Source organism: Rhinolophus sinicus, chromosome 14 (assembly GCF_057876585.1).
Source record: "Rhinolophus sinicus isolate RSI-liver-muscle chromosome 14, RSI-T2T, whole genome shotgun sequence".
In the NCBI taxonomy this organism is placed as follows: domain Eukaryota; kingdom Metazoa; phylum Chordata; class Mammalia; order Chiroptera; family Rhinolophidae; genus Rhinolophus; species Rhinolophus sinicus.
The window spans coordinates 171,702,266-171,728,289 of NC_142514.1; positions in this window are offsets into that span (position 1 = coordinate 171,702,266).

Genomic DNA, 26,024 nt, shown 5'->3' on the forward strand with positions numbered 1-26,024 from the left:
TTGAGTCAAACATTCAGGATGCAGGCAAGGGACCCAGATCCTGTTGATTCTCTCATAGTAATGTGCCTTGTCAAAGATGACAAGATCAGGAAAGTCCCCAATATATTCTGTTCATTAGCACTTTCAAAGTACCATTGTGCTTTTAATGTATAACTTTATATATATATATAGCTAAGCACCATGTTCCTTATGGACTGGGATTTGCAGGTTGTCCCCGACTCTTGACCTCTACTGTTCTTAAGTGTCTTTCCTTCTTCTGGACCATCCCTATAACACTCATGTCCCTGTTGCCAGAAATCTTGCATGTGTTTTCAAGTTAGCTTATTAGTCCATTTTATGCAGTCTTTCACTTTAATTGTAATGCCATCGTCTAAACCTGGGACTACACTGTTATGGTGAAAACAGTAAAGAATCAGTGTAGACTAAGAGAAACCTTATTTGCTCTTAAGGTTGGCTATATCTGGTTAGTGTAACTTTACCTCCAAGTGTGTCCTTGAAGACCCACTTGGGATTATCCCGCCCCTCTACTACTTTGTTGGGCTAGCTCTGTCCTGTAAATTGGAAAGTGGAGCAAGTCATATAGTAAGGCAGAATCCAGTGGGGAGATATTTGTAGTCGGTTTCATCTTGTTCTCATTAAATGTATGTTCACATACTATTTTACTTCACAGATTCATTACATTTGCTCATCACCAAGCAGAGACAGGTACAACCCTTTTCACTATTCTGCCTCTTTTGCTTCTAGTTATAAAATGAGTCATGTGCATGAGATCAGAAACTTCTAAACACTTTACAGCCAACATCAGCTTCTGTGGAAGTCACCAAAATCACCATATTTTGAAAGAAGGAAACTACTATGAAAACTCCATTTACTAAGCAATTATTTTACTGCAAAATTTTTTACTCATCAAAATTGTATTTGCACTCTCAAAATAAGAGCTTCTGGTAAGCTACAGAGCTCCACTTGCTACAATTTTCAAAACACAAAAACTCACATGTTATAAAGGAAAAGTATAATAGCAAAATAACTATGTGGGCATGTGTGTATAAAAAATAAGAAAAAGCCATAATCACATATACTAGACTAGAGAAAATTTGCAACATATGTAACAGAGAAATAATTATCATTCCATGATATACAATAAACTCTTTCAAACTGATCAGAAAAAAAGGCAAGCAAATCAATGTAGAAATGAAAAAAAACGAATATGAATTTGCAATTTACAAAAAAAAATTTCCATTGAAAATAATCATATAAGAATACATTAAACTGTAACAGTCATGTGAATAAAGCAAGGCAATAATAAAATTACATTTCTATACTTAAAATGAAACACAATATCACGTCTTTGAGAGTATGGATAAATGGCATCTTCTTATATATTGCTAATATGAAAATGAATTCCTACAACCTCTTTGTAAAGTATCTAGTGATATTCATTAAAATTTTAAATAGATATAACTTTGATATTAAAAAAAAGTTTTAGGATTCCATCTTATTAAAAGTACAAGTTGCCAAGCCAAGTATTGAGGAAGTTTTATTGGATCATTGTTTGAAAAGGTGAGAAATTGGGAAGAAACTGCACAACATCAGAAAATAAATGGTTAAGATGTGATACTTTATTGCTGTGTAAAAGTACGCAGCTACTTGAAATAATGCTTGAGCATTGTACTTACTGACTTGAAGGGATGGTTATAGCATATTATTAAAAAAGAAAATCAAGTTTCAAAGTAATAATGTAAAATACTGTGCTGTTTTGTGGAAAGAATTAATTCCCATGGATCTCTATTTATTTACATATCTTTCCACGATCAGAAGAGGCAATAAAAATGGGGTAGGGGAAGATTATGCATTTTGTTTATTTACAGCTAAATGTTATATTAGTAGTTTTAGTAAATACAGGTTTGTTGTTGATGTTGTTCCTGTTGTTTTGTATTTTAGAAGAGAAATTTAATACAATAAAATTATGTTTAAAAAGGAGATTAATGCCTGGGTCATAAAAATGGCGGTGAGGGGTGAGCCTCTTGAAACTCCCCTGGAATTTACAAAAAAGGACTCCCTGTGCAGCAGACAGACAAGACTAAGAGGCATACTACAGAAATAAACTAAAGGTGGGAAAATTGTGCAAGTGGGGGAAGAGGGAAGGGAGAAGTGCGGAGACAGAGCTGCGTGGGTGCAGACCTAGCTCAGTGCTCTGAGCTCACTGCATCCCAGAACTACTGCAGCTGCAGGAGAGGGAAGAACTCAGATTGCTAGGGCTCTGTTTATGGCTCTCAGGGCTGAGGGGACAGCATATAACATGGCTGAACCCAACACTCACAGCAGAGACCTCGGAGCAAAGACTGAGGGAAGAAGGCTGAAAACAGTCATTTAAGCCCTCACTGCTGAGCAGAGAATGGAAGCCTTAGGCACTGAGACTAGCCGCCCCCTCTCCACCCTCCCAGAGCTCGCCCCACCCCAAACCTCCCAGTGCTAGAAGTAGAACAGTAGCAGTTTTAGATCAAAAGAACAGAATATTTGCAGTTCTGAGAACTGTGGTCTGCAGACATGGACTTGCAGCCCAACTAGTTCCAGCAAAGTAGAGAGGGCTGTGGAAGCAGCACTGGCTGTGGTGGTGATCGCCGCCATTGCTCTGGGTCACCTCTCACAACCCAATCCACCCCTCTTCCCACCTATCTGGGCGGATCCCTGCAGGAGTAAACAGAACTGCTGAAACACATGGGATCTGAATCTGGTGCAGGAAGAGCTTTGGAACTTCAGAAACTCTCCACATCCCCTCTAGGAGGTGGCGTACTATGACCCAGGCGAACTGTTCACAGAGGAGAAGCCCGCCTTACATGGAATTCCCCCATTGTGTGAGAAGCTGGAATCGTGCAGAGAAAGCATAACACTACAGTGTGAGAGAGAATAAAAGGCTGCATTCAGAGAGAAAATAAAACATTCTACCAACACTTACTGGAAAACAAAAGAAAGACCTCTTTCTATCAACATGTTGCAGAACCCACTCTTGTAGATGTCTAGGAAGAGAAATAGTAAATCAGTAATTGCCATGAATAACCGAGGTAACAAGACAGCTCAGAAAGAAAATGGAAAGTCTCCAAAAAATGAACTTAAAGACATGGAAATATGTGACTTAAATGACAGAGAATTCAAAATTGAAGTTCTTAAAAAACACAACGAGATGCAAGAAAACAGAGACAGGCAGCTTAGTGAACTAAGAAACACAATCAAAGAACAAAATGAACATTTTACCAAAGAGATTGAAATTTTGAAAAGGAGCCAAATAGAATTTCTGGAGATTAAGAACTCAATAAAAAGAAATGAAGAATGAAATGGCCAGCTTAGGTAGTAGAGTTGACCAGATGGAGGAAAGAATCAGTGACACCAAAGACAGAAATCTGTAAATGACACGGATGGAAGAAGAAAGAGACTTGAGACTTAAAAGAAATGAAAGAACTCTACAAGAACTTTCTGACTCCATCAGAAAGAGCAACATAAGAATAATGGGTATACCAGAAGGAGAAAAAAGACAGCAGAGAACAGAGAGTATATTCAAACTAATAGTCAATGAGAACGTCCCAAACTTGTGGAAAGAACTGGATCCTCGAATCCAAGAAGCAAATAGAACACTTAATTACCTCAACCCCAACAGGCCTTCTCCAAGGCACATTGTATTGAAGCTGTCAAAAATTAACCACAAAGAAAGAATCCTCAAGGCAGCCAGGGAAAAGAAGATGGTAATATACAAAGGAAAGCCCATTAGATTATCATCAGATTTTTTCAGCAGAAACTCTACAAACCAGGAGGGAGTAGAATAAAATATTTAAACTATTGAAAGAGAAAAATTGTGAGCCAAGAATAATATATCCAGCAAAGATATCCTTTAGATATGAAGGAAGAATAAAGACCTTTCCAGACATACAGAACCTGAGGGAATTTTCTAACACATGACCTGCACTACAAGAAATACTGAAGGAGGCTATTTGACCAACACAAATAGGGATAATTTGTGACAACCAAAACATAAAAGCGGGAAGAGTAAAGGCCTGAACTGCAATATGGGAATGGAGAAAGTAAGCATGCTGAAGCAAATGGAATACTCTAAATGTGAAACTTTCTTTTACATAAACTTAATGGTGACGACTTAAAAAAAAAAACAGCAAAAAATCCTGAACTGAAATATATAATGTAATAAAAGAAGAAACAGAGGGGAAAATCATAGAATACCACCACACAGAAATAATAGACAACAACAAAGAGACAAAGAAACAATGAAACCATAGTCTTACCAGAAAACCAAAGTTAGAATATAGGAAATCCTCACATATCAATAATCACCCTAAATGAAAATGGTCTGAACTCACCAATAAAAAGGCACAGAGTGGAACATAAAACTAAACCCAACCATATGCTGCCTCCAAGAGACACATTTCAGCTATGAAGACAAACATAGACTCAAAGTGAAAGGGTGCAAATTGACACTCCAAGCAAATGGTATCCAGAGAAAATCAGGTGTAGACATATTGATATCAGATGAAGCAAACTTCAGGATAAAAAAGGGAACAAGACCCAAAGATGGACATTCCATAATTATAAAGGGGACTATAAAACAAGAAGACATAACAGTCATCAATATTTATACCCCCAATCAGGGAGCACCAAAATACCAAGAAACTACTAACAGAACTAAAGGGAGAAATTGACCAAAACACAATTATACTAGGGGACATAAATACATCTTTGACAGCTATGGATAGATCATCCAACAGAAAATAAAGAAACAGCAGCCCTAAATTACACATTAGATAAAATGAACATAATTGACATTTATGGAGCATTTCATCCTAGAACATCAGACTGTACTTTTTTTTCTAGTGTATGTTTAACACTCAAGGATAGACCACATAATGGGACATAAAACTAGCCTCAGCAAATTTTTAGAAGACTGAAATCATACCAAGCATATTCTCTGATCACAAGCCTTTGAAATTGGATATCAACTGCAAAAAGAAAGCAGGAAAAACCACAAATATGTGGAGATTAAACAACATTCTTTTAAAGAATGACTGGGTCAAAGAAGAAATAAGAGGAGAGATCAAAAGATACATAGAAACAAATAGAATGAAAATACAGCCTACCAAAATTTTTGGGATGGAGCAAAAGCAGTTTAAAGAGGGAAATTATATCATTACAGGCCTATCTCAAGAAACAGGAAAAGTCCCTGATAAATAACCTCACGGTAAACCTTAAAGAACTAGAAAAAGAAGAAAAAATAAAGCCCAAGGTCAGCAGAAGACAGGAAATAATAAAAATCAGAGCAGAATTAAATGAAATAGAGAACAAAAAGACAATAGAAAAAATTAATGTGACAAAGAGCTGGTTCTTTGAAAAAATTAATAAAATTGGCAAACCCTTGGCTAGACTCACAAAGATAAAAACAGAAAAGACACTAATAAACAAAATCAGAAATGAAAGAGGGGAAGTTATCATGGACGCCACAGAAATACAAGGGATCATCCAAGAATACTATGAAGGACTATATGCCACCAAATTCAATAACCTAGAAGAAATGGACAAGTTCTTAGAAACATATAGCCTTCCTAGGCTGAATCATGAAGAACCAGAAAATCTAAAAAGACTGATCACCAGTAAGGAAATTGAATCAGTTATCCAAAACCTTCCCAAAAGCAAAAGTCTGTGACCAGATGCCTTCACTGGTGAATTCTACCAAACCTTCAAAGAGGATCTAATACCAATCCTACTCAAACTCTTCCAAAAAAATTGAAGAAGAGACAATACTCCCTAATGCATTTTATCAGGCCAACATTACCCTGATACCAAGACCTGGTAAGGATAACAAAAAAAAAAGAAAATTACAAACCAGTATCTCTGATGAATACAGATGCAAAAATCCTAAACAAAATTCTAGCAAATCAAATGCAACAATGCATTAAAAAGCTTATTCATCACAACCAAGTGGGTTCATCCCAGGGGCACAAGGATGGTTCAGCAAATGCAAATCCATCAATGTGATACATAATGTAAACAAAATAAAGGACAAAAATCATATGATTATATCAATTGATGCAGAAAAAGCGTTTGACAAGATACAATATCCATTTATGATTAAAACAATAAAATAGGTATAAAGGGAAAATACATTATAACAAAGGCCATATATGACAAACCCTCAGCTAATATCATAATTAATGGTGAAAAATTGCTCTATGTTCAGGAACATGACAGGGCTCTTTCCTATCACCTCTGCTTTTCAACATAGTGTTGGAAGTCCTCACCAGAGCAATCAGGTAAGAGGAAAAAAAAAGGCATCCAAATTGGGAATGAAGAAGTTAAATTGTCACTCTTTACAGATGACATGATGCTATATATAGAAAACCCTAACTCCACCAAAAAGCTATTAGAAACAACCAACAAATACAATAAAGTTGATGGCTACAAAATCAATGTACAAAAGTCCATTGCAATCCTATATACTAACAATGAAATCTCAGAAAAAGAAGTTTAAAAAAAATTCCTTTTACAATTGCAACAAAAAGAATAAAATACCTAGCAATAAACTTAACCAAGGATGTAAAAGACTCATATGCTGAAAATTGTAAGACAGTTTTAAAAGAATTTGAAGACACAAAGAATTGGAAAGATATTCCATGCTCATGGATTGGAAGAATCAACATAGTTAAAATGGCCAAAGCAATATACAGATTTAATGGCATTTTTTAAAGAAATAGAACAAAAAATCATCAGATTTGTATGGAACCACAAAAGACCCTGAACAACCAAAGCAATCCTAAGAAAAATGAACAATGCTGAAGGTATCACACTCCCTGACCTTAGCTTGTACTACAGGGCTACAATAATCAAAACAGCATGGTATTTGCAGAAAAATAGACACACAGACCAATGGAACAGAATTGAGCACCCAGAAATAAATCCACATAAATATGGACAGATAATTTTTGACACAGAAACAAAAAACATACAATGGAGAAAAGATAGCCTCTTCAATAAATGGCGCTGGGAAAATTCGAAAGCCACGAGAAAAAGAATGAAACTGGATTGCTATCTGTCACCATGTACCAAAATTAATTCAAAATGGATCAAAGACCTGAGCATAAGACCTGAAAGAATAAACTGCATAGTAAAAAAACATAGGTAGTAAACTTATGGACCTTGGGTTCAAAGAGCATTTTATGAATTTGACTCCAAAGGCAAGGGAAGTAAAAGCTAAAATAAATAAATGGGACTGTAGCAAACTTAAAAGCTTCTGCACAGCAAAAGAAACCATCAACACAATAAAGAGGCAACCAACTGAATTGGAGAAGATTTTGCAAACAGTGCCTCCGATAAGGGGCTAATATCCAAAATATACAAGGAACTCATGAAACTCAACAACAGAAAAATAAACAACCCAATTGAAAAATGGGACATTTCTCCAAAGAGGACATACAAATGGCAAATAGATATATGAAAAAATGTTCAACATCACTAATCATCAGAGAAATGCAAGTAAAAACCACAATGAGATATCACCTCACCCCAGTCAGAATGGCTATCATCAACAAGACAAATACTACTAAGTGTTGGAGAGGCTGTGGAGAAAAAGGAACCCTCATACACTGTTGTTGGGAATGCAGATTGGTGCAGCTGCTACAGAAGGCAGTATGGATTTTCCTCAAAAAAATTATGAATAGAATTACCATATGTCCCAGCAATCCCTCTCCTGGGTATCTACCCAAAAAACCTGAAAATATTTATCCACATAGACATGTGTGCTCTAATGTTCATTGCAGCTTTATTTATGGTGGCCAAGACATGGAAATGACCAAAATGTCCTTCAAAAGACGGATGGATAAAGAAGATGTGGTATATATACACCATGGAATACTACTCAGCCGAAAGAAAAAATGAAACAGTACCGTTTGTGACAACATGGATGGATCTTGAGATTACGATGCTAAATGAATAAGTCAGACATAAAAAGTAGAGAACCATATAATTTCACTGATATGTGGTATATAAAACTGAAAACAACAGAAGAATGAGACAAATAAGTGAAGGAAAAAAACTCATAGACATAGCAATAGTTTAGGTGTTACCAGAGGGTAAGCAGAGAAGGTGGCTCTAGAAAAGGGTAAATGGGTCTAATATATGGTGATGGAAAGAGAACTGACTCTGGGTGGTGAACACACAATGTGAGATATAGATAACGTATTATAGAATCGTATACCTGAAATCTATGTAACTTTATTAACAATTGTCACCCCAATAAACTTTAATTTAAAACAAGAAAGAAAATAGTTCACAGAAAAACCCTCTCTCCGTTTCCAGGATTCTGAAGTGCCCAGATATACTAGTGTGGGAATCACTAGAGTAAATAATCCTGTATCCCCTGCTCTTTCTCAAATTCAACTATACATAGTACCGGGTAATATTAACCTCTCAAAACTCTTCAAGTTGAGCCATCACCCCATAGTTGCTCCATTTTTTTTTTTTTTTTTAGCAACTCTTCTATGCACTTTGATCAATTATAAATGTTCCTCTAAATTCACACATATCTCAATTATCATTTGTTCTTTCTCTGCAAACACAACCTCTGTGATTATAGTTTCAGGTAGAGGATATATTGATTTATCTAAACCATACCTGCTATTATGGAAAATGCAAGCTCCCATCAACTTGGCTTCTGTGGAAACAGACATTTTTGTAAAATAGCATCCTACCACATTTTTCACAGAGCTAGGTAGCAGACCCTGGATAGGATAATAAGACGCTTCCTTCATGGGCATAGTATTTGGGACAGAGAGGATATCAGAATAGTCTCCTTTCAGTGATAAAATATAAACTTTGTGAGTTGTCAAAAACTAGGTTTCCTACTATGTGAATAGAGCACAGCTGCAAAGAAAGAGAATGAAGCAAAATTCCCAAGAAAGGTAAAAGTAAAAGATGAAGAGAGAACTGATGGTATTTGAATCCCTAGTTAAGATGTTTCTGAGATTCAGCACTGTCTTGTACAATCAACTGATTACTCAACCGATTACTCAGTATAAGACCGGGTCTTATATTAATTTTTGCTCCAGAAGATGTGCTAGAGCTGATTGTCCGGCTAGGTCTCATTTTCAGAGAAACACGGTATGTATCATGGGTCAGTGGTCTACCTGGAGTTTTTACAGAGTGGGGAATGACCAAGAAGGAGAGTGGTAGAAAAGGAAGTCAGAAAGGTGATTAATGGGCATAAAGCTATTGTAAGCACATTGGCTTATACTTGGGTTGAAATAGGGAGTCAGTGAAGGACTTTGAGCAGAGGAGTGACAAGATTTGATTTAGGATTTGAAAAGATCTCTTTGGCTGCTATGTGAGTAGGTGGTAGGGGCCACAGCAGAGATGTAATGGGACTAGTTTGGAAGGCAGAGATAATAATGGCTCAGTATGTTGAAAGCAGAGGAGACAGAAAGGAAGAAAAAAATAATAACGAAAAGAGGCACAAAGACAGAGACAGATATACACACATCTAAACTTTGGAAAAGAGGTCTCAGATAAATATATAAATGTGGGAGCCATGAGTATAGAATTATTGATATAAGGCTGGCTGGATGAAATCATGAAAAAGAGAGTAGAGAGAGAGAAAAAAAAAAAGATGAGAAACAAGGTTTTATTCAAAGCAAGAAGATGAAGAAAATGCTCTAGGAAGATATTTAAGAAATGGCAGACTGGAAAAGATTCAGCAGTTAGGGAGGGAGAGAAGAGAGTGGGGGTAAAGGGGGATATGCAGAGCCTTATAGAGAAAAGAACAGGGAGATAAGGGATAAGCGGTTTGTCTGGGGCTTCTTGTTATAACTGACACACAAGGGATAAGGTGTATAGTGAAATCAGTGCTGGCTCATTGCAAGCAGTGGTTGTAAGGTTAAGAGTGTTGTGAAATCCACTGTGAGTGTCTGGAGTTTCACTCTTTTCAACAGTGAAGCAAGCTTAGTCCCAGACTGCGGTCTTCCTATGATCACTTATTATTGGGGGGGAGGGGGGGAATAAGGGGGAGGACATAAATCTAGGAGAGACATAATCTAAGAGTATACTAGAAAGCATTAAAGCAGCAAAGTGAACTAACATGAAATAATTAACTAGCTAAGCAGCCTGCAAATTGGAAGCAGGTCATCTGACATTTCCTAAAATTATACTCCATTAGAGATAATAGCGACATTTTACTAAGCTCCTTACACAGAGATACTAAGCATAGACTGATTTCATCTTTTTGTATATCAATGTCCACATTAGTAAGATACTCGTATATGAGGTGTGATCAAACAATACAGTGAATGTTTAAATTTAAAAAAGAAATTATTACAGTAAAAGACACATTGCCATTAATCTCCTTCAAAATACTCCCTCTTGCTTTGAACACACTTATCCCATCATTCTTGCCACTTTCTGAAGCAGTTCTGGAAGTCCTCTTTAATGACTGTCTTTAGTTGCACTGTCATGGCTGCCTCGATGTCCTGAATCATTCTGACTTTGGGGAAGAGGCAGAAGTCACTTGGTGACAGATCTGGTGAATAAGGTGGATAAAGACACACCATAATGTTTTTATTTGACAGAAATTGCCGTACCGGAAGCAATGTGTGACACAGAACTTTTCCTCCATTGTGATCAAGAAATATGGTGAAGAAATATGAATAACGTCCAACGGAAAGGCAGAGATATTCAACAGGGGAAGCAGCACAGCGAACCTTAGTAACAGAGACAAGTTCCAACTTGTTCTGTGCAGTCAGTTGGGTGTGAGCTACAGTTGAAAGAAGGTGTGTTTTAAATTGTGTCATAAATCATCCTCCATCATGACAACGCTCCGTGTCACACATCGCTTCTGGTACGGCAATTTCTGTCAAATAAAAACATTACCATGTGTCCTCATCCACCTTATTCACCGGATCTGGCACCATGTGACTTGTGGCTCTTCCCCAAAGTCAAAATGACCACAAAAGGTAAATGTTTTGAATCAATTCAGGACATGGAGGCAGCCATGACAAGGCAATTAAAAGCATTCACAAAACAGGACTTCCAGAACTGCTTCAGAAAGTGGCAAGAATGATAAGTGTGTTCAAAGCTAGGGAGAGTATTTTGAGGTGGATTAATGGCAATGTGTCTTTTACTGTAATAATTTTTTTTTAATTAAAACATTCACTGTATTTTGTGATCATATCTCGTAGGTTAAAATGGCACAAACCACAAAGGGGTGATTGGCAGGATTATGTATTGATATTTGCAAAGAACTTAGTATAGTGTCAGAAAATTAAGAGATCAACAAAGTTTAGTATTATTGGTATTAAATATCTGCCGCTTTTCATATCTGCCACTTTTTCAATTTTGTCTACTTCTAGCATCACCCTAGTCCTGGCCATCAATATCACTCGCCTGAGTTGCTGCAATTGTCTCTAAACTGGCCCTCTATATGAGTATGTATACTCTTGCCTCTCCAAAGATATTCCCAAAGCATACAAAGTAGTATTTTTTATAATACCTTTGAGATATAATCCAAACACCATAAAAGCCACTTTTAAAGTTTTATGGTTCACTGGTTTTCCGTACATGCGCAAGTAGTGCAACTATCACCATTGTATAATTTTAGGACAGTTTCATCACCCCCAAGAGAAACCCCTTACCCATTAGTCACTTCCCTCACCCCCCAGACCCTGACAGCCAATAACCCACTTTCTATCGCTATAGATTTGTTTATTCTGGACTAACTGAAATCATGCACTATGTGGTCTGTTGTGACTGGTTTATTTACTTCAAATATATTTTAGTATGTATCAGTACTTTGGTCCTTTTTATTGTTGAAGTAACATTCTCTTGCATGGATAAACCACATTTTGTTTATCTATTCATCAGTTGAGAGATATTGAGGTTGTTTCCACTTTTTGGCTATTATATATTGGTGCTATGTATGACATTCATCTACAAGTTTTAATGTGGGCCTACATTTTTATTTATCTTAGGTAAATACCTAAAAGTTTGAGGAACTGTCAAACTGTATTTCAATGTGGCAGCACCATTTTGCAATTACATCAATAATGTACTGAGGATTCCAATTTTCCCACATTCATGTCAACATTTGTTATTGTCTGATTTTTTATTTTAGGCATCCCAGTGGATATAAAATAATATCTCATTATGGATTTAAAATCTATTTCTTTAATGACTAGTGATATTGACCATATTTTAATTAGCTTGTTGGCCATAAAGATGATATATACATCTTTAGAGAAATGTCTATTCAAATTATTGCCTATTTTGTAATTGGGTTAGTTGTCTTTATTGTTGAATTGTAAATATTTTACATATATTCTGGATCAGTATCCCTTTTAAGATATATGATTTGCAAATAATTTTCACAATTTTATGGGTTGGCTTTTTACTTTCTTAATAGTGTCTTTGATGTACACATATTTTTAATTTTGATGAAATCTAAATGATCAATTTGCTCGTCACTTGTGCTTTATGTTGTTATAATTTAAAAATCATTGCTTAACTGAAAGTCATGAAGAGTTACTCCTATGTTTTCCTCTAAGAGTTTTATAGTTTTACCTAATATATTTATGTCTATGATCCACTTTTAATTAATTTTTGTTCATGGAATGAGGTAGGGACCTAACTTCATCCTTTTACGTGTAGATATCCAGTTGTTCTAGCACCATTTATTCAAAAGACATATTTCCCCTTTAGATGGTCTTGGCACCCTTGTCAAAAATCAACTGACCATAAATCATAAGAGTTTATTTTTGGACTTTCAATTCATTCCATTGATCTGTGTGTCTACCCTTACACTAGTACCATGCTGTCTTGATTATTGTCACTTTCAAATTGGGAAGGATAAGTCCTACAACTTTGTTCTTTTTCAAGTTTGTTTGTTTTTAATTAATTTATTTTTTCTATTCTGGGTACTTTGCTGTTCAACGTGAATTTTAGGATCAGCTTGCTAATTTCTGCATAGAAGCTGGCTGGACTTTGATAGGGTTTGCACTGAATTTGTAGATCAACTTGGAGACTATCGTCATCTTAATTCTTTTGATCCACAAACAAGCGATGTCTTTCTTTAATTTTGATCATCTTTAATTTATTTTAAAACTTCTCTGTAGGTTTCAGAGTATACATTTTGCATTTTGTGTGTGAAATTTATTCCTAAATATTTTATTATTTGGATGCTACTGTAAAGGGAAATGTGTTTTCTTAATTCATGTTTCAGTTGTCTATAGCTAGTGTACAAAAAAGCAATTCATCTTTGATTGATCCAGTATCTTCCAAACTTGCTGAACTCATTTGTTAGTTCTAACAGTCATTTAGTGAATTTCTTAGGTTTCTCTCTATACAACATCGTGTTATCTGTGGTTAAGGAGAGTTTTACTTTTTCCTTTCTATTTCAGTTATGTTTTATTTCACTTTCTTGTTAACTGCCCTGACTAGAATTTCCAGCACAATGTTGAAAACCTATGTTCAGAGTGTACATCGTGTTGCTCTTGATCTTAGGGGGGGAAAGTTCTGTCTTTTAGTGTTAAGTATGATGTTGGCTGTAGGTGTTTTGCAGTTGCCATTTATTAGGTTGAATTTCCCTTCTATTCCTAGTTTATTGAGCCTTTTTTCTCATGAATTAGTCAAATTTTTTTTTGCATTTACTAATATCATATGATCTTTGTCTTTTATTCTATTAAAACGGTGTATTACATTAATTTTCAAGTGATAAATTAAACTTTCATTCACAGAAAAAAAAAATCCCACTTGGTTATGGTAGAAAAATCCTTTTCTATATGTTCCTTGATTTGGTTTTCGGATTTTCTCTCTGTTTCTTTTTTTCTTTTTGGATTTTTGTATCTGTATTCACAAGAGATACTGATCTGTAGTTTTCTGTGATGTTGTAGTGTTATGATATCAGGGTAATACTGACTTCATACAATGAGTTTCAAAGTGTTATATCTTCTTCTGTTTTGGGAAGAGTACATGAAGAATTATTGTTAAATATTCTTGAAAAATTGGGTAGAATTCACCAGTAAAGCCATCCCAGTCTGAGCTTTTATTTGTAGAAAGTTTCTTTTCAATTATTTTGACCAATCAATCTATTTACTAGTATGGATCTCTTCAGATTTTCTATAACTGAGTCAGTTTTGGTAGTGTGTGTCTCTCTAGGAACTTGTTTATTTAATCTGTTACCTAATTAATTGGCATACACTTATTCATAGTATTCTTTTACATTTCTTTTACAAGTATATTACTGACAGGTTGTTAGAAATGTCCATTCCTTCTTTCACTCCTGATTTTAGTAATTTGAGTCTTTTTAAATTTTTTCTTGGTCAATCTAGCTATAGGATTGCCAATTATTTTATCTTTTCAGAAAACCAAACTTTGGTCTTGTTGCTTTTCTCTATTCTTTTCTATTCTCTATTTCATTAATTTCAATTATACTCTTATTTCCTTTCTCTGGTACTTTGGGTTTAGTGTTCTCTCCCCCGCCCCCCCCGCCCCCCCGCAGTTTCTTAAGGTGGAAGTTTAAGTTATTGATTTGAGGTGTTTTTTTGTTTGTTTTTTAATATCATCATTTATTATACATGTAAATTTTTCTCTAAGCACTGCTTTAACTGCATCCCATAAGTTTTGGTATATTATATTTCATTTTCATTTCTCTAAAAATTCTAATTTTCCTTGTGATTTCTTCTCCCATTGGTTATTTAGAAGTGTATTTTTTAATTTCCACATATGAATTTTCCAAGTTTCCGTTTGTATTTGTTGAATTCATACCTTTTTGCTTTAAAAATCTATTCTGTATGATTTCAAACCTTTTAAATTTATTGATACTTGTATTGTGGTCTAGCACATATTCTGTCCTGGGGAATTTTCCTTACGTACTTGAGAAGAATGTGTATTCCACTATTGTTAGGTGGAGTTTTCTATAGATGTGTGTTAAGTATAGTCAGATCACAAGATTTTACTAGTATTCTATGGCCTTATTGCTCTTCTACTTAGTCGCTATATCCATTATTGAAAATATGGTATTTAAGTCCTCAGTTATTATTTCCTCATTTTTTCTTAATTAGTTTGCCTTAAGTTTTGTCAGCTTTGTTGATCTTTTCAAAAAGCCAACTTTTGTTTTTCCTTTCCATTCTGTCAATTTTTGCTTCATGTATTTTGGAGTTCTGTGGTTAGGGACGTACATGCTAGAATATTTACGTTTTTCTGATAGATTGACTCCTTTAGCATTATGAAGTGTCCTTTGTCTCTAGTGACACTTTTTGTCATATGTTTATTATGTCTGATATTATTATTGCCACTTTTGGTTACTGTGATGACATATCTTTTTCCATCATTTTACATTCAACCTATTTGTGTCTTTGAATTTAAAATGTGTCTCTTGTAGAAAACATACAGCTGTTTTTTGTTTGTTTCTTTAATCCACCTTTCAATTTCTCCCTTTTGGTTGGTATGTCTACTCTATTTTCATTTAATGTAATTACTGATCATTTAAGATTTATGTCTGCTATTTTACTAATTATTTTCTATATGTCTTATGTGATTTTTCCTCAATTCTTTCATTACCACCTTCTTTTGTATTTAAAGGCTATTGCTAGTGTATCAATTATTGCTTTGTGATGTTATTTTTAAAATTAAATATAAAAGATTTTAAAATAAAAACACACTTATACTGTCATTTATGTTTACCAGTGTACTCACCATTATCAGTGTACTGTATTTTTTCATGTGGATTTCAGTTATTGTTTAGTATCTTTTCATTTTAGCCTGAAGGACTCTCTTTTGAACTTCTTGTAGAGCAGATCTGCTGACATTAAATTCTCTCACTTTTTGTTTTTATGAGTATATTTTCATTTCATCTTAATTTTTGAAGGATAGTTTTCCTGGATATGAATTTTGGTTGGCATTCTTTTTCTTTCAGCACCTTGAATACTTGATTCTACTGCCTTTTGCCCTGCCTGGTTTCTGATGAGAAACCAGGTGTTAATTTTATTAAGGACCCTTTCTATGTCATGAGTTTTCCTCTTGTGGCTTCAAGATTGCCTCCTTTTCTTTGACTTTTACCAATTTGAATACGATGTGTCTATGTGTGGAATTCTTTGAGTATAGCCTACTTGGAGATCATTGAACTTCTTGAATGGGTAAATTGATATTTTTCACCAAATTTAGGAAGTTTATGTGCATTATTTCTTCAAATATTATTTCCACCCTCTCTTTGTCTCTCGGCTCTTCTTCTTGGACCATTATCATGCATATGTTTTCATGCTTGATGGTGTTTCACAGGTCTCTGAGGCTCTTTATTTTTTTGTTTTTTGAATTCTCTTTTCTCTTTGATCTTCAGAATGCATAATCTCAATTGATCTATCTTTAAAGCCATTGATTCTTTCTTCTACCAGGTCAAATCTGCTACTGAGACTCTCTAGTGATATATATATACAGTTTTTTTGTTTGCTTTTGTTTTTTTTTACTTCAGTTACTTTCAACTCCAGAATTTCTATTTCGTTCTTTTAAATTATTTTCTCTCAGTTGATTGATATTCTCTATTTGGAGAACCATTGTGTTTACATTTTCTTTAATTCTTTAAACATGGTTTCCTTTGATTCTTTGAACATATTCATAATAGCTAATTTAATGTATTTGTAGTAAGTCTAACTTCTGGAATTCCTCAGGAACAGTTTCTATTGATTGCTTTTTCCCCCATGTACAGGCCACACTTTCCAGTTTCTTTGTACGTCTTCTAAATTTTTTAAGACCAGACATTATAAATAATACACTGTGGCAACTCTGGAAATCAGGACCCCTGAGCCCCTACAGGGTTTTAATGTTGTTGCTGCTGCTGTTGTTTGATTAATAATATTCTTGATCTAATTCTGCAAACTCTGTTTGTCTGTTTGTCCTTCTTATGTCTGACTACTGACTGAAGTGTCTGCTTAGCTCAGTGGTTAGTTAATAATTGGACAGAGATTTTCTTAAATTCCTTGAAAACAGTAAGTCTCCCATCCTTTATTATGGAGCTGTGTGTGTGTGATAGAGCACATCTTTAATGGTTGTAAAGCTTAAAGGAACTTAGCCTCTAGTTCCTGCTTGCACAGACCCTCAAAGTCAGGCAGAGGTGAAACATTAGGGCCTTCTTAGGTCTTTTGTGAGTACAGAAACAGCCCTGCATGCATGCATGGCCTTATAAATCCCCAAGAATATGTCAAGAGTTTTTCAAAGCCCCTTTATTTCCCAAATTCTCCTTTTGAGTTTTTTTGACCAGTCCTTTTGTTTGCCTCAACTGGCTTCACTGCCTTAGACATTTGTGATGTTAACCAATGATTGTCAATTGCCAATGACTGTCAATTGCAAATGATTGTCAGCAAATGCCCTGGGGAAAGGGTTTTTCCCATGAATTGATCTCTAAGTCAGATCAAATAAAAACATGCCCTGTGAATGAATATTTTTTAGGCAGATGCCATGCAGGTCAAAGAGTGACAATTCTTTGGAAATAGGGCTTTTTGAGATGCTCCAAACCCTTAGCCCCCTCCAGAGGCTGGGTTTCATAGCTATCATTCTTTCAAGATTGCTAGTTTTCAAGGCTATTGGAGAGCTAGGGAGTGCAAGATTGGGATAGGGCAAATTAAAACAACAGAAACTCACTGTTCATACTGAGCTTCAACCATTTTTCCTAAATAAAGAATTCTCAAATTTTTGCAAGCCTTTGGTTAATTTCTGAAAAAAGTTGATTTTAACAATTCTTGCCACTGTTGCTTTATGAAAAAGTAGGTTTTTGAGGTTCCTACTTTGCCACTCTGGTAATTCTTCTCCTAAAGTAATAATTTTAAAGTGCTAGTTTCAGCATTTTACTCTTATTCTTAAAACTATCCAATAGCCTCCCTTTCATTTTCAGATAAAGATCCAAAAATGACCTACAAAGCCGCATGTAATCTGGTCCCTCCCTCTCACTTAGCCTCAAAATCCACATTCTCCCCCTAGGCCTCCTTTCAATACCTACAATAAACCACCTTCCTGCTGGCCTTTTGCAAAGATTATTCCTTGTCTGTAACCCTTTCCTGCTCCCACCAGGCTAATTCCTATCAACTCTCAGGTCTCCCTGTAAATGTCACTTCCTGGGGGATCCTTCCCTGACTCACAGGCTAGATTCAGTCTTTCTATCAAATGCTCTCAGGGCATCCTGCATTTTTTCTTTGTAGTGCCTATTGTAATTGCAATAAAATGTACTTTGTGTATTTGTTGAATTTTGAGATCCATGATAACAGAGATTTAATCTGGTTCAGAGGAAAACGTTCAATAGATGTTTCTTAAAAGAAAGGAAGGAAGGAAGGAAGGAAGGAAGGAAGGAAGGAAGGAAGGAAGGAAGGAAGGGCGGAACAAAAGAAATACATTATGCAAATATCTGGCCACAAAAGCTATTCCAGTTTAGGAATAGGTGATGAGGAAAGGCACAAGTAACATCACTAAAGCAGCCCTGAAACTCCTCACACACGTTACTACTTCAGCCAGTATGGCTCCTTGAAATATTTTTTGGGGAAATTAAAAAAGATTATGCTATTACTATAGAAATCACTGACCTAAGTCCCTCATTTTATAAATGAACACACCAACTCCAGGTGAGCAAGGAATTTTTGAAGCAGTTGTCAATCCAGGCTACAAAGTACATGAGGAGACAAGATATCCATGCCCAGGCCCCCAGTGCCAGGAATTCAACAATAATGTGCCTTTGACGTGGCCTAAGAGCATGGGTGTTTCTGCAAAGCTCTTTAAATAATTCTAATATGCAGCCAGATTTGAGCACTACTGTAGGGAAAAAGGTATCTTGTCCCAGGTTTGTTTCTGTCAACCTTCCATTCAAGGTACTCCAGTCCTTACAGCGAGGAAATGTAAGATGTGGGAAAAGTCTGATCAGTGATCCTCCTAGAAAGACGGGGAGATAAGAAGCCAGTGAGGTGTGTCTCTCAATCAAAAAACTGAAGCAAAGGTACTGTTCACATTTGAAATAACGGGAAAAGCTTGTCCTTAGGGAAAAGAAAACCTGTTTTCTACTAATAAACTCCAGGGTGGCTTTTGTGGTTGCCTTGATTAATTGGTGACGATGAAATAACCAGTGCTCAGGGATACGTGAGACAGCAAAGGATTGTAAGCGACAACTTGCTGTTAAAATTCATCAGCCCCTGCAAAGCGCCTTGATTAATGAAGTCGCTGTGCCTGCCTCAGCTCTGAGGAGGGGGCCGCTGTGGGAGGAAAGAGAAAACAAATTTGCAAGGATGCTCTCGCTAAAGAGGTTCGGCACCCGGTTGCATTTAATCTGTCTGCTGTTCCATTACACAAGTACCTTCTCTCCCCCACTTGTTCACCGGTGCTGCCATTAATCAGACTACTGTAAAGAAAAGGAGAGCAGGGAGGAGGTAGGGGAGACGGAGCTCTCCTTCCTGGCTTGTAACGGGGGGAGAATGATGGGTAGGCAGGGGGCCCAGGCGGGGAACTGCTGGGTTATGACCAACCAGAGGAACTTAAAACAGGATTCAGAGAGTTGAACCTCAGCAGGCCACAGCTGGATGCTCCTCCGCCATCCACAGTCTCTGCGGAGGTTCTTGGGGCAACATCGCCATCTACAGCTGACTGTGAGAACTGCTGCGAGCGAGTCACTGAGCTCCAGACATGGACCAGAAATCTGACCACTTGCAAATCCAGTGGCTGTAAAAGCAAGTCAGTGCACTGGCCAGGGAGGGAAGACAACATTGGTTTTCATGGCACAGGGCTGCCTTCCTTGGTGTTTGGACCTACAGCACGTCGTCCTGCACGAGGTTAAGCTAGTGCCAATGTGAACATGCCACAAAGAATAGATTCCCAAGAAATCATATGAAGACCCCTTGTCCCCAGGGAAAAAACAACTGCCTCCCGGTATTATTCTCAGTTTACCCAGTCAGAAGGGGCTGCTGCACTGCCGTGGGCCTTTCTTGGAAAACAGTCTGAAGGAGTTTCTAAAATCAGTGCTAAACTCTATGTTGCTATTACTCAGTGTAAGGAAATCTCAGTTTTAATGTTAAATGATGCATTACGTGTGACATCTGGATGCTTTTTAATACGTGATAAATAACACCCAATATTTGAACATCTCAACATTCTAATATGTCAGAATTGGAAGGATCCATTTGGAGTCTCTATAACTCCACAGTGTTCCTACAGCTTCCTAAGAGTTTACAAACATGATCTTGCTTAATACACACTAAAACCTGTGACAGATACTCCTGGTATCCTCATTTTAGTACATGAGAATAATTCAGATTAGAGGATTTCAAAAAGATCTAAGCTCTCTACCGAGGTCCCGCAGCTACAAAGTAGCCTCAAACTTTGGTTCTATCAATGGAAATAACTGCCCTCCCAGCCTCCATAAATCCTGCTATTTCTCTATTAGGACAATGGGGCTAATTCATCAGTAGAAGATGTCATCCCAGTTCAGTTAGTACTAGCTGTGTGACTTTAAACAAGTCACTTGACCTCCCTGAGACTCTTTTCTGTTTTGTTTTGTTTTTGTCTGTATACTGATGATTTGAGTGAAAGAATCCAGCCTTCAGATGCTGGAATAGAAGTTGTAAATTAAAACAGACATTGAAGCTGGAGGCCTCTTAGCTCATGAATTAGAAGTGACTCAGTTGCCAAAAGAGGTTCAAGCCACGTAGACTTTTTCACTGTTCATGCCAACACAAGGCATAGGTCACACATGGACCCACTTCTCTCCTTTGCTTTGGTTAGCAGACCAGTTATTGACAGGTGGAATTGTCTCTGCATCCCTGCCTTTGACATGCAGTCGGGAAAGAGCTTGGGTTTGGGGTTTGATGGAGGAAAGAGCCTGTCTGCCTTCCTATTTCACAGCATTCAAAGAAAGCTCTTCCTCACAATCATATGTTGTCAGCCCAAGGCCCACTTCTAAGAGTGCAAGTCAGAACCAGCAAGTGAGGAGCAACTGCTCCCTCAAAATGTTTCAGCAGGAAAAAAGAAAGTACATCCTAGGAAACTTAAATAAGATTACTTTTTATGATCTCTTTTAAAAAGCCACCTTGGAATAGGGCATGGTTGACAGCATTTCCCCAGACAGAGAGTTAAATATAGCGTTCAAACCAGAAAATTACTCATTGATTTACCATGTAGAAAGATAAATGTCTATTCATCTCTGTCATCCCAGTATGGCCCTTAGTGCTTTTTACCAAAACAGTCTGAGCGGGTCTCCCTAATGAAGCAACACAGCATGTAAATGCAGCAAGCACGCGGCACAGGATGAGTCCTTGCCAACCAAATGCAGCTGTCCTGAAGGCCACCCACAGCCCCCGAAAGCCAGGTGTGCAGACGAGCTTCACAAGGTGGCCATGCTAATCGGCACAATAGTAGACACACAGCCCACGTGGCACATGCAAACCCTGGCTAAGGGTGAAGCAGAGGCAATAGCTTCTAATTCACTGCCTCTGAAGTCATTAATGTTTTGGCTTTGGCTAAAGACAGTTTTTATAACGGCAGGTGACTGCCATCTGTAAGACCCTGCCAGACTACATATGCCTAATAATACTCTCTCATTTTTATCCAGTGTTTTACAGCTCACAGAGGGCTACTGTGTGCCCAGTCTCATTTGATCCTCTTAACAACCCCATCAAACAGGTGGTGCAGGTACCCACTGCACTGGCTGCATTTTGTTTTACAGAGACATGCTGCCAAGTAGTACTGTATCTATTTGCTCATTCAGCGGGCACATATGGAGGACACACTCTGTCCTAGGCACCGGAGGAACACAGAGAAGGGAGGAGGGAAAGCAGAGCTGAGTCAAATTTGGTCTCCACATCAATGTTTTCGGGGAATTAATAGATCTCAAGAGGAGGCAGATGGGCAAACAGATAACTAATTCAATCTGGACACAGCTGGGAGGGAGGTAGCCACAATCCCCAAGGGATAGGCTGGGGAATGGTGATGTGGTTCTGAAGTTTTCTGAATTGTAAAAAGAATTTTTTTAAGTCTGTTTTTCATTCTGATTCTTAGGAAAAAATAATGTTATGCAATAATTGTGAAGCAATATGTAAGTCAGTTAACAAGCTGGTGAAATATTTTATTATTGATTATTTTCTTGAGACTAACAACCAAATCTCCAGGTAAGGCAGGCGGGCCCTTTTATTCTTATTTTACTGCAGCTCACAGGAGTTAAACGGCTTGTGCAAGAACTTGAATTCAGGAACTTGAATTTAGCGGGGAATTATTCCATGCTCTGTTCTAATCTGGATTCCAATCTAGTGCTTCTCAAACTTACCGTATATGCAAAACCACTTGCGGATCGGTAAAATTACAAATTCAAGTTTAGTAGGTCTGAAGAGGGGTCTAAGATCCAGCATTTCTAACAAGCTGCCAGGCGACACTGCTGGACCACAGGACTCACTTTGAGTAGCAAGGCTCCAGAGCAATGTTCTTGCCCCACAAGTGTGTGTTATCAAAAGGGGAGGGAACATCAGAGTTCATGAATGCTAGCCATGGTAAATCGATTAAACAGAAATTAGGAAGAATAAAGGTAGAAAATTAGGGGTAAACATCCTTAATATTTAAAGACAGGCCCAGGGTTTTGACAACCTAATATGGCTGAAGGAACCTTAGATAAGGCCACTAGCTCCAAACCTGGAGTTCTCAAATCTGGGATCCAATGTAACCGAAAAATTAAAAAGGGGGAGGGAAAAGGAAGGGGAATAAGAGATCCAAATTCCCATGTATAAAACAGGTAAATCATGAGGATGTAATGTACAGCATGGGGAATATAGTCAATAATACTGTGATAGCATAGTACGGTATCAGATGGTTGTTAGACTTATCATGGTGATCACTTCTTTAGGTATATAAATCTTGAATAACTATAAGTGTACACCTGAAACTAATATAATGTTGTATGTTAGCTATATTTTAATAAAAACCTTTAAAAAATAAAACATTTCTGTGTCAGTAAATATAAAAAAAGCTATCAGAAATTGAATGTCTACACAAGACAAGGGCTCATTTGCTAATGAAAACATGGAGTCATTAATAAGATTTACTACCGCTTTGCTTCTGTTTAGTCTTCCTGTTGTGGGCTTAATACTTATTATTTGTGCTGCATGCTCAGATATATGCATATATCTTTGATTAATTAAAAATAGGAAAATAAGTATTAATAAATGCAATTCAAGTAGTAGATGAAGATTAAAAGAAGGAGTATTTGTTAGTGAAAATATTGGGAACTAATTCAAACCCCTTGTTATATGGGGTTATTTTATTTATTGTTTTGTCTTTTTTTTTTTTTTTTTTTTTGCATTGGTTTTACATTAGAGTAGGCCTATAAATATTAAGGAACTAAGCAAAGGTTTAATAGTAAGCAAATAAAAGAACCACAATCAGATCTCAAATGTTCTGATTTCAAGCTAATAATAACAGCTACTATTACAAACAGCCTATTGTGTGCCAAGCACCTACATTAATTATCACATTAAATCATCAAAAAAAAAAGGAAAGTAATCTTATATCAGTATTTTATAGGTAAGGAATCCGAGCCTGACAGATTGACAGTCACTTGCCCAGGAAAACACTGTAAGAAAACAGTTATCTAGAACTGGATCCTAAATAGGTGCCCCAAAGCCCATTCTTGTGATCAAAATCCAAGTCTCAATTCTCTCAAGTTACTATTAGATTCCTGGATCTTCATCCAGTGTATTTGAGCACTGAGGAGAAATTACTGGTTTATTGATTTGAAGCTGGACTTATTCCAGATATGTCTGTGAGGACTAAAAGACATGTAAACAGAGAAGCCTAGATTTCTACCCATGGCAATGTTCCCCTCAGCATCCTACCAGCATGTTGCCATTTCTCTTAAAGACTGAAATTTTTACTCCTACAGACCAAAAGAGAAGGGCACTGGTGTCAGAAAGGAACTGGTGAGAATGCAAACCAAGCTCTCCACCTTTTGTCCTGAGAGTACAGTAGAAGAAACACAAGTTTAGGAATCAGGAAACCCAAATTTAAATCCAGCTCCTCATGTACTGACTTGCGACCACTGACAGATCAAACAGCCTCTCTGGGCCATTTTTATCATCTGATAAAAGAGGAATGATACCACATGCTTCATTGGATGGCAGTGAGAATTAAATAACCTGTGTAGGTAAAGCCCGTGGCACAGGCCAAGTACCAAACAAGTATGTCAGCAGTCCTCATCACATGGACCTTCCAAGGTCATCACACTGACCTTGGAAGACACAATTTTTCTTTTGGCATGGCTCTACCATGTCACGGGCTGCCAATAGAAGTTGTCCTCTTGGCCTTAGGGAATCCAGAATGAAAAACGTGAGCATTTGTTCACCCGACATTATTTCAGGCATATTTCGAAATACTGAAACTGGGTGGCTATAGACTGATGACAATATCCATTCTGAAAATAAATGTCACTTGGCAAAAGCAACCAATGGGGCCAGAGCAGAATCCGTGTGACCAACCAGAGGATGATGTCCATTTCTCAGGGAAAGTATCAGGCTGGATCTATCCCAATCTGGATTCCATTTTTCATCTCTTCCTAGCAGTGTTAAAAAGTGAGTCTGGTGAAGTAATTTCTTTTACTTTTTGCCCCCCTCTCTGGCCCAGTCATGTTTTGCTTACCACATTCACTCTGGAAAACATTTTAATCTTTTAATTTAAAATTTTCCCAGCTAGCACTCCAAAGGAAGAAAGCATGAATGGAAGAGCCCTGCAGCGCCAAACTAGTTACACTGTGGCATCCTGGTGGGTGAAAGGGGAGACGGTGAAACAGCAATGCAACTCTGTCTTTGTTGTCCTTATTAACAGAGAGGGATGGTTCTTTTCAGGGAACTAAAACAAAATACTGGGGACGAAACCACAAGTTTCATTTTTAAAGCCTCTCAGGACTCAGTGAAACCAGGGATGCCCCTGATTCTTCTGCTCTATTCCAATTCTCCATGCACAGCCAGCAGCAGACCTCCCATATTCAAACAGACTGACAAATATTGATTTTTAACACCGACAGCGAAGGGCTTCTTAGTCAGCTCTCAGAAAACACATGTATGTGGAATGAGTTTTGCAAGCTGACTCAAGTCAGCCCCAGCTGGATCCTTTCTCCTGCTGAAGAGGCAAGCTCGAAGAGGCAGCCTGGACTCCAGCAAAGCGCCGTCCGCCATCCAGTGCAGCCACAGCTTTCTGAAAACCCCTGTACTTCCTAAGACATGGGTTACTCGGCAGAGTCAGAAAGGGAACTAAAAAGCTAGACCTAAGGAGAGATATTTGGGGTTAGAGTGGATGAACACTAAGGAATCCCCCTCAAAGTTGTAAAAAACTGTCATGCGTTGATTTAGCTCACTTCTCCAGCCTCCTGACACACTTCCTTGCCCTTGAAGCTCCAGCCAAATGGATTACTCACAGCTCTCAGAACTAGTCATGCCTGCTGTCATCCTACAGGTGTGCTGAAAAACTGCATCCTCCACATGCACTGCTTTTTAGCAGCACATATCCCATTGTATTGTAAATGCCTGTTTGCTTACCAGTATTCTCCACTAAATGGAGAGTTCTTTGAGTGTGACATACTAGATGTTTTTTACTCTGTGCCTTCAGTGCCTAATAATAGGCATGTATTTATTAATATTTTTGACTAGATATTAAATGTATGAATGACCAAATAAAGAAATGAGAACAAGCAAGAGGCCACGTCCAGCCCTGCCTATCAGTAGTAGGCTACTGAAAACATTTTAAGCCGTAGCATTGCATGAGTTCTCACTTTGTGCTAGAAACAAGCGAAGGGCTTTATATACAGTGTTCCTTTTCATCTCACACTACCACTGTGAGGTAGTAAGAAGTTTAGTCCCACTTCAGCAGGAAGGAATAATAATTAGAGGCTCAGGAAACAGAGACACTTACACAAGTTCACACGTTTAGAAAGTATCAGTCAATATTGGCATCATGATGTGCTGTCTCCCTATGATGTTCAAGATTTGAAC